We start from the raw sequence: 9,614 nt of genomic DNA, 5'->3' as shown, positions 1-9,614 counted from the left end.
TCCTTTGCTTTGGCTTCTTGGCACTTAGTGCAATATTCAGAAACTCTTCTGACATCCATTTTGGACTTTTCGTCTTCCATCTTTGTAATGACCTTTTTCATTCTTTATGGATATTCTTGATATCTTCCTCAACAGGTCTTTGTTCACTAGCGTTCAAGTCTTCTAACCTGTTCTTAAGTTGGTTTTTAAATTCAGAGGGGATAGACTCAAGATCAAATTTTTATTCCTGTGTATTTTATTTGACCGTCTTTAGCTTTAATTTGAACTTGTATTTTAGTTGGTGGACTGTTCCACAATCAGCACCTGGCCTAGTTTTCACTGCTGATATTGAACTTCTCCAACGATTCCTTCCACAGATGTAATCGGTCTGATTCTTGTGCAAACCATCAGGTGAAATTCATGTGTATAGTCTGCATTTATGTTTCTTATAAAAGTTATTTGCTATGAATAGTTGATTGTGCAAAATTCTATCATTTTATCCTCAGCCTCATTTCTATGTATAATTTCCATATTTTTTGACTACTGATCCTCCTTCCTGGTTCCCAACTTTCACATTCTAGTCACCCAATATTATTGATGCATATTAGTTACATGTTTGATCAAGTTACAAAATCTTACTTTAAAATTTTCAGAATGTTGGTTGGATATCCCAGCTCTAGAAAATAGGAAGAACATTGAAGGAAAAAAAGAGAAGGAAATAAAAAAATCCATTAACAAAGATAGCACAATACTCCAACCTGAAGAGGAATGGCTTTCTCAAGAGGGTTGAATGTGTGTCAAGAGGTGGGACACAGCCTGGGGAAGAGTTTTTGCTGGCCTCAGAGGAGCCTGAATGAATCAGTCTGCCTGAAGATGGTGTCTTTGCCAGTCCAGGGGATGTATGTCTCCCATCAGAAGATGTACCCCCTCAAATCTGGAGGCTGATTGTAGGCCAGGAGTGGCACAGTCTGCAGGCTCTGAGAGGAATATTCTGAGAGGTTCCTTCTCCAGGAACAGCATGGCATGGTCATGGCCTGAGGCAGAGCTGTGTCTTAGCAGGGTGGTGGATGAGGTAAGAGGAGGGGCACTGCCCAACATCTGGTGGGTAGTTGGAGAACAATGGAAAGACTGGGCCTTTTTAGTTATGTGGATACTGCTGCTACCACTATCCTCCTGGGTTCTTAAACAACATGATAGCTGTTCAAGGTGGCTTTCCTGCGCTGTGTATTACTCTGTTGTTCTTCTTACTTCATGTTTCAATTCTGTTTTAAAACCATCTCAATTGCTTTGGATACTGCTATAGCTGCCACTGCTGTTCTGGCTTCCCTGGTTCCCAGGCCACTTATGTAGCTGTTCAAGATGGCTGATATTATCCCATAATGTGGAAATTGTCCAAGAAAATCATTATTATCACAAGCATGTAATCTTGCTGAAGATTATTTTAAAATGGCTGGAACAGAACAGTTCTTCAACAGAGAACTACCAGAAATTCAAACTGGATTTAGAAGAGGCTGTGGGCACAAGGGATATCATTGCTGATGTCAGATGGATCTTGGATGAAAGCAGAGAATACCAGAAAGATGTTTGTCTCTGTTTTATTGATTATGCAAAGGCTTTTTTATGTGGATAGTAACAAACTAAGGCAAACATTAAGAAGAACAGGAATCCCAGAACACTTGTGCTCATGTGAAATCTATACTTAGACTGAGAAGCTGTTGTCTGAGCAGAACAAGGACATACAACATGGTTGAAGACCAGGAACGATGTGCATTATGGTTGTATCCTTTCTACCTACATCTTCAATCTGTGAAAAGCAAATCATTTAAGAAGCTGGAATACATGAAGAAGAATGAAGCAACAGGATTGGAAGATAACTCCATAACAACCTGCTTTATGCAAATAACACAACCTTGCCTGCTGAATATGAAAAGAACTTGAAACACTTGCTGCAGAAGACCCATGACTACAACCTTCAATGTGAATTACATATCAACATCAAGAAAACAAAGTCCTCACCACTGGGCCAATGGGCAACATATGAGAGGTGAAGAAAAGATTGAAGTTTTCAACAATTTCATTTTTACTTAGGTCCAAAATCAACACTCATGATATCAAGAATTCAGAAAATGTGTTGCATTGGGAAAATCTACTGTCAAGGACTTCTCCAAAGTGCCAAAAAACAAGGGTGTCAGTATAAAGACCAAGGTACACCTGACACAAGCCATGGTGTTTTCAATTGCTTCCTATGCATCTGAAAGTTGGGCAATGAATAAGGATGACAGAATAAGAACTGATGCCTTGGAATTGTGGCATTGGAGAAGAATAATAAATATCCCATGGACTGCCAAACAAACAAGTCTATTTTGGAGAAAGTGCAACCAGGGTGCTTCATAGAGTAGGTATAATGAAACTTTGTGTCACATACTTAGGGCATGTTGTCAGGAAGGTCCAGTCATTAGGAGAAGACATCATGCTGGGAAAAGTGAGGAGTCAGCACAAAAGAGGAAGACCCTCAACAAGATGGATTGACATAGTGATTGTAATATTGAGCTTGAGTATTTCAGAGATTACGAGGATATCACGGAATAGGGCAAGGTTCAGATCTGTTGTTTAGAGGGTTGCTTTGAGTGGTTCAACTGGATGGCTCCAAGCAACAACAGCAACAACAACTCTCTTTCTTATTACTGTCAAGGAGGTTCCAACTTACAATTGACCCTTCAGTGGGTTACTTAGAGTGGATTTACAGTGATCTATAAATTGTAAAGGAGGACACTGCTCATCTTTCTTCCAAGGAACAGCTGGAGGATTCAAACCATCTGAAATGTGTAGTCTTTGGATAAGCAACACAGCTCTCTATAGACTACACCACCAGAGATCCTTGTATCTTAGTTTTTTTAAGATTAGTGGATGCCAGCAGTTGTTATTTGCAGCTTTCCCTTCACAGGAGTTTCTTTGTATGGAAAACCTCTGGACTTGTGTGTCCTATCACACAGAACAGCTAGAATTTAAAAGGTGGAGAGATTGGAAAATAATTAACTATGAACACAAAGAGATACAAGTCCTGAATGGGAAACAAAATGCCTGTTAAACATTCAGGGTCAAACTGACCTTCAGGAACAATGATTCCTCTGTTCATTTTACAACATGACTAGGATTTACCAGAGTCCTAGCTGCTCTTGTGGCATTTACGTTTCTCCTAGTATTAGCCTACTGCTTGATAGTAAGAATAATTATTTGTCCACCCTTCAAATGCTGATTTATTCTCTCTGATTTAATCATGTCATGCCCATCCTGGCCTGTCACCAAGTCAAATAGACTATCACTTGACTATCATTTAAAAACTCATTGTCAGATTGATTTGAAAATCCAACAAGATTAAGAATTTGGTATTGGTGTTGACTGTGAAAATCTGCAGTTAGTGACCTTCCCAAATTATTGAGGAGTAGTGATGTCAGTTTGAGGACAAAGGTGGATCTGATTCATGCCATAGTCTTTACGATTACTTATTATGCATTCGAGACCTGGACAATGAATAAGGATGACAGAAAAAAGAACTGATGCTTTTGAGCTGTGGTGTTGAAGAAGAGCATGGAATATCCCATGGACATCCAAGAGAACAAACAGTTATGGCTTGGAGAGGATATAGCTGGAATGCTCCTTGGAGGTGTGAATGACATACTTTGGGCTTGTTCCTAGGAGGTGTTGTTATTCCTTGGAGAGGGACATGATGTTGGGAAGGGTGGAGAATCAGTGAAGGAGAGGAAGACCCTCAATAAGGTGGATTGACACGGGGACTACTGCAATGGGCTCTTGTGTGTCAGGAAGTGTGAGGATGGTGCAGGACAGGACTGGGTTCAGATCTTTTGTTCGTAGGGTCCCTATGAGTCATACTCGACTCAATGGCATCTAAGAGCAACTGCTGGTGTTGGTGATGACAATATTTGTATTGAGTATCTTTCCCTGTAGATTTCTTGAAACCTACTGACTATATTCCGTTACTCAAGTTTATTGAGCATTTATTTTGTATTCTACATGGCATTAACCAATTGATGTTTAATTGAGTATAAGTCATGGTCACCTCAAATATGTGACAGAGGAACTATGCTCCATAGGGTTTTCAAGGTCTGTGCTCTTTTGCAAATAGATTTCCAAATCTTTCTTCAGAGTGGATTTGAACTACCTCCCTTTTGGTTAATAGCCAATTGCTTAACAATTGCCTCCATAGGGTCTCCATGCATTATAATGTCCTTTAAGTTGGTTCTGACTCATAGAAAATCTATAACCTGAGACCCATGGCCTGGTCTTGCCCCATCCTCTCAGTTCTTTGCTTGTGCCTCATATTGCACCATGTCATTGAGAGTTTTCCTCTTTCACGCACATATAAACCATGATGTGCTTCTCCAGGGACTGATCCTTCTCACAATACGTCCAAAGTAAGTGAAGCATTCCGAGATCTATCCTGCAGTACAATGCTGAGAGCAATAGGATACTACCCATGTGCATATAAGGAAGGCCTGTTAATACCACTATTATTCAAATAGACGCAACAATCATAAAAGTCAGAGATGAAGAAATTGAAGAGTTCTTGTTTCTGCAGAAATGAGTCTGGAGATGAAATAATAGAATTGTGTACAAGGAATGATTTATTTATTGCAAATACTTTTTAAAAACACACAAAACGTGACAGTATAAATTAGGACCTCACCAAGACCCATTATGATGTAGTTATTCCCCATGATGTGAACAGCCAATTAGCTTTGAGGAGATTGTTGTTGTTGTTAGGTGTGAGCCTATTATCAACCATTCTGAACCCTGTGCCATCCTCACCAACTCAACATGCTTAAGCTCCTTGATGCAGTCACTGTGTCAGCCCAGCTAGTTGTAGGTTGTTCTTTTTTGCTGACTCTCCACTTTGCTAAGCATAATGTCCTTCTCCAAGGAATAACCTCTCCTAGCAACATGCGCAAAGTATGTGAGATGACTCTTAATCATCTTTGCCTCCAAGGAGCACTCTGTCTGCACCTTCTACAAGATAGATCTTTGTTATTTTGGCAGTCTATGGAATATTTAGCACTGTTTGCCAACACTACAACACAAAGTCGTCAGTTCTTCGTCTGCCATCCTTAGTCACTGTTCAGCTCTCAGATACACAGCAAGTGACTGAAAAGACCATGGCCTGAATCTATGGATGAAAGAGTTGGAGAAACTCAGCAGTTAAAACCAGACCAAGTGCTGACTGTGGAACAGAGCATCAATTACTCATGTGTAAGTTCTGACTGAAGCCAAAGAAAATGAAAACAAGTCCACAAGAACCAAAATATGATCTTAAGTCTATTGCACTTGCATTTAAAATTTATCTTTAGGATAGGTTTAAAGTATTGAACACTGATGATCAAAGACCAGATAAATTGTGAGATGACATTAAGGATATCATCTATGGAGAGCAAAAGGCCACTCAAAAGACAGAGGAGAAAGAAAAAGACCAAAACAGATAAAGAAGAAATTACATTGAAGTATCAAGAAGTTAAAACAAAGGGAAGCAATGCCAAAACAAAAGAGCTGAACAGAAGATTTCAATGGATGTCTCAGGAAGACAAAGCAAACCATTATAATGGATTATACAGAAACCTAAATTAGAGAGTTGCTATGAGTCGCAAACGACTCGACGGCACATAACAACAACAAATTAGAGAGTAGAAAGGGAAGAACGCGCTCAGCATTTTTCAAGCTGACTGAACTGAAAGACAGATTCAAGCCTCTATTTGCAAATCTTAGGGATACTGTGGGCAAAATCTTGAATAATCAAGGAAACAATGTATTTGAATTTTGTAAATAAACTAGTATAAAGAAAGAAAGAAGATTGAGGGAATACACAGAGTTACTGTACCAAAAAGAATTTATTGGCACTGAGTATATCAGGAAGCATCACATGATCAAGAGCCTATGGTAATGAAGGTGAGGGAATTAGGATAGGACAAAACATGCTTAATTAGGTCACAGCCCAAATCTGATGAGAGGAAGGAGAGTTTCCTTGGTCTGTACCTATGACAGTTTTTAATCCCTTGTGAGATAAAATCAAAGAGGAATTGAGCAGAGAAAGGAAATTTCATTGTTACTAAGACAGAAGACCTGGAAGTGGCGCATATTCTTTGGACCCAGGTCCTTGTGCTGGGCAGCTTCTTGACACTGGAGAAGGCCAAAACATTACAGGGATCTCTATGGAATCCTGAATCTACAAATGTGGCAAGAAACCAGAATATTCTTCCAAACTGATAGAATGAGATTATCTTCCTCCAAGAGTTGTTGACATGTATTGTCAACTTGGAACTGACTCTTAGTTGACCCTCTTGCTGAAGCAGTAGATTCCATAGAAAAGATTGTCCATATTTCTCTCACAGAGCAGCTGATGGATTTGAACCTCATGCCTTTGGGTTGGCAGTGCAACTCCTTACCAATAAGCCACCAGAGCTCTTTCTAGAGCTAGCACTCTGAATTTGGATTTCTAGTCTAATCTGTAAGAGAATCCACATAGAGAATACAGAATCGGGAGTTCTTGTGGCCCAGTGGTAAGAAGCTGTGCTGCACTCCCAAAGGCAGGCGGTTTGCATTCACCAACTCTTCAATATGTGAATGATGGGCATTCTACTCCTGTGCAATTAACTGGCTCTGAAATCCTGCTAGAGGGCCTGCCATAGGTTGGTTCAAACTAGACAGTATACAACAACAACAGCCTACACTGTAAGAGAATATGTTTCCATTTGTTAAAGCCATCGCTTGTGGTCTCTTTGTTTGAACAGTACTAGATAATTAAGACAAAAGAGAAACACTGTTAGAAATAACATTGGAGATAGAGCTGCAGATTGGAAGGCAGTGAAAAAGGAGAACAGTTGCAAACATTTATTAATAATAGGAACAAGGAATGCACAAAGTATGAATTTTAGAGTAATGGAAGATGACCCTCCACAAGATGGGTTTGACCAAGTGACTGTAACAATGGGCTCAAGTGCATTAGAAATAGCTAGGATGGCACAAGATAGGGCAACATACAGATCAGTTGTTCATAAGGTTGCTTTGAGTCACAGTGGACTTAACAGCACATAGTAACAAAAAGAACAGATACCTAAACAAGAGGCCTTGAATGGATTTGCATGTCTGGCTTTAGTTACAACACGGGTGATGATGACTTTTCTCGGAGAGGAGACACAGGGAGATCTGTCTTTGGGCAAAGGTAATAACCTTTCTGTTTGTGCTTTGTAATGTGTCAACTTTTCTTAGTTATGAGTCTCAGTGGTTTGGCAGTCATTGTGTATCAATTTCAATTATTTTTTTTAAGTGATCAGGAAATTAGTTGAAAGAGAATATTTTTGAGAAAGGGGGCTGCCTCTAGTGTACTCAAATCAATCATTGCTATCGTGTGGGAAGCAACTCATAGTTAGCCCTATGAAGCTCACCTTTCTTCCTCAGTGCAGCTGGTGTATTCAAACTGCCTGCCTTTGTGTTGGCAATGAAACTACTCACTTATTAGGCCACACGAGCTCCAGGATACACCCCCCTGTACATCAATGAATGATTTGGTAAAGCTTGCTCTCATTCTTGACTATGTACTCTTCCTGTTCTTGGGACGTAAGTCAACAAAAGTCTCTAACTTGTTCCCTGATTGACACATTACAGTTACATCAATACCTATAACCATGCGATCCAGCATTGGTCTTTGGCCTGTAGTTTGATTGATGAATTTGAAATTGTAAACCTTCATTATTGTCTGGGTCATTTTCTCATGATTATAGGAGCTATTTCCTTGAAGTCAATTTCTCTTTTTCTAGAGAGAAATAATTTCACTGATTCTGCTCCTCTAGAGGTCCCAGACTAATAGATTTGGTAATGAGAGTGGTTCCAGAGAAACAAACTCTTACAAATGTTGTGGATGTTATGTGCCGTCCAGTCGCCTGCAACTCATAGTGACCCTATGTACAACAGCCACAAACCCTGCTCTATCCTGTGCCAACTTTATTGTCTCTGACACATCCACCTCCATTTCCCCAGTCACTGAATCAATCCATCTCACCGAGGGTCTTCCTTCCTTGTGCTGTGCCTCCACCCTTCCAAGCATGACATCCATCTCCAAGGACTGGTCCTGCCTTGCAACATGTCCAAACTATGTCAGACGAAACTTCAGAATCCTTGCCTCCAAGGAGCAGCCTGGTCTCACCCTTTATAGCACAATCCTAGTAGTCCAATGTATAACCAATACTCTTTTCTAGCACCACAGCTCAAAGGCATCAATTCTCCTTCTATAATCCCTAGTCATTGTCCAACTTTCTGATGCATAACAAGAAATTGTGAAGACTATGGCCTGGATCAAGTGCACCTTACTCTCCAGACTGACATCATTGCTGTTCAGTACTTTGGAGAAGTCTCTGACAGTAGACTTCCCCAGTGCAATTCATCTCTTAATTTCCTGGCTGCTGATACCAAGAGTATTGATTATGGAGCCAAGCAAACGAAAGCCTTTAACAATTTCACTCTCTTCACCATCTATCATGATGCTTCCAATTGGTCCAGTGATGAAAATCATTGTTTTCTTGATGTTGAGCTCCAATCCATATTTAAGTCTGCAGTCCTTGACCTTCTGCAGCAAGCACTTCAGGTCTTCCTCAGTTTCAGCAAGCAGGGTTGTGTCATCTGCATAATACAGATCGTTAATGAGTCTTCCTACAGCATTGACACATTTCCCCTTCTAGAGCCCAGTCACCCGAATAACCTGTTCTGCATATAGATTGAAAAGGTATGGCGATAGGACACATCCTTAGCATACACTCTTCCCAATTTTGAACCATGCAGTGTTTCCTTGCTCTGTTCTGATGACTGCCTCGTGGTCCAAGTATAGTTTTCGCATAAGCACAATCAAGTGTTCTGGGATTCCCATTCTTCTCATATACAGTCACAGTTTGTTGTGATCCACACAGTCAAATGCTTTTGCATAGTCAATGAAACACAGACATTCCTTTGATACTCTCTGCTTTCAGCCAAGGTGCACTAAACATTAGCTATAATATCCCTAGTACCATGGTCTCTTCTAAACCCAGCCTGAACTTCCAGCAGTTTTCTGTTGAAGGGCAGTTTCAGAATCTTGCTTGCATGTGTATCAATGATATTGCTTGATAAATTCTGCACTCTGTCGGGTCACCCTTCTGTGGAATGGGAACAAATACAGATCTCTTTAAGTCAGGTGGCCAGGTGGTTGTCCTCCAGATTTGTTGGCACAACTTGGTGAGGACATCCAGGTCAGCATCTGTTTGTTGAAACATGTCAATTAGTATGCCATCAATTCCTGGGGCCTTATTTTTTGCCAATTCTTTCAGAGTAGCTTGAACTTCCTCCTTCATCACCACAAATTCTTGCTCATACGTTGTTTTATGAAATTCTTCTGTGTCCACCAATTCCTTTTGGTTCAAGGACTCTGTATACTCTTTCCTTCTTCTTTTAATGCTTCCTGGATCATTTAATGTTCTGCCCAAAGCATCCTTAATTATTGCAACTTGAAGCTTGAATTTGTTCTTCAGTTCCTTCAGCTTAAGAAACACCGAGCAGTTCGGCTTCTTTGATTTTATGACTCCAGCTCTTTGCACATTTCA

This window comes from Elephantulus edwardii, unplaced genomic scaffold, assembly GCF_000299155.1.
Source record: "Elephantulus edwardii isolate Elephantulus edwardi_28Jun2011 unplaced genomic scaffold, EleEdw1.0 scaffold00161, whole genome shotgun sequence".
Taxonomy (NCBI): domain Eukaryota; kingdom Metazoa; phylum Chordata; class Mammalia; order Macroscelidea; family Macroscelididae; genus Elephantulus; species Elephantulus edwardii.
The sequence above is the reverse complement of the archived record's forward strand: the minus strand, read 5'-3'. Positions refer to the sequence as shown.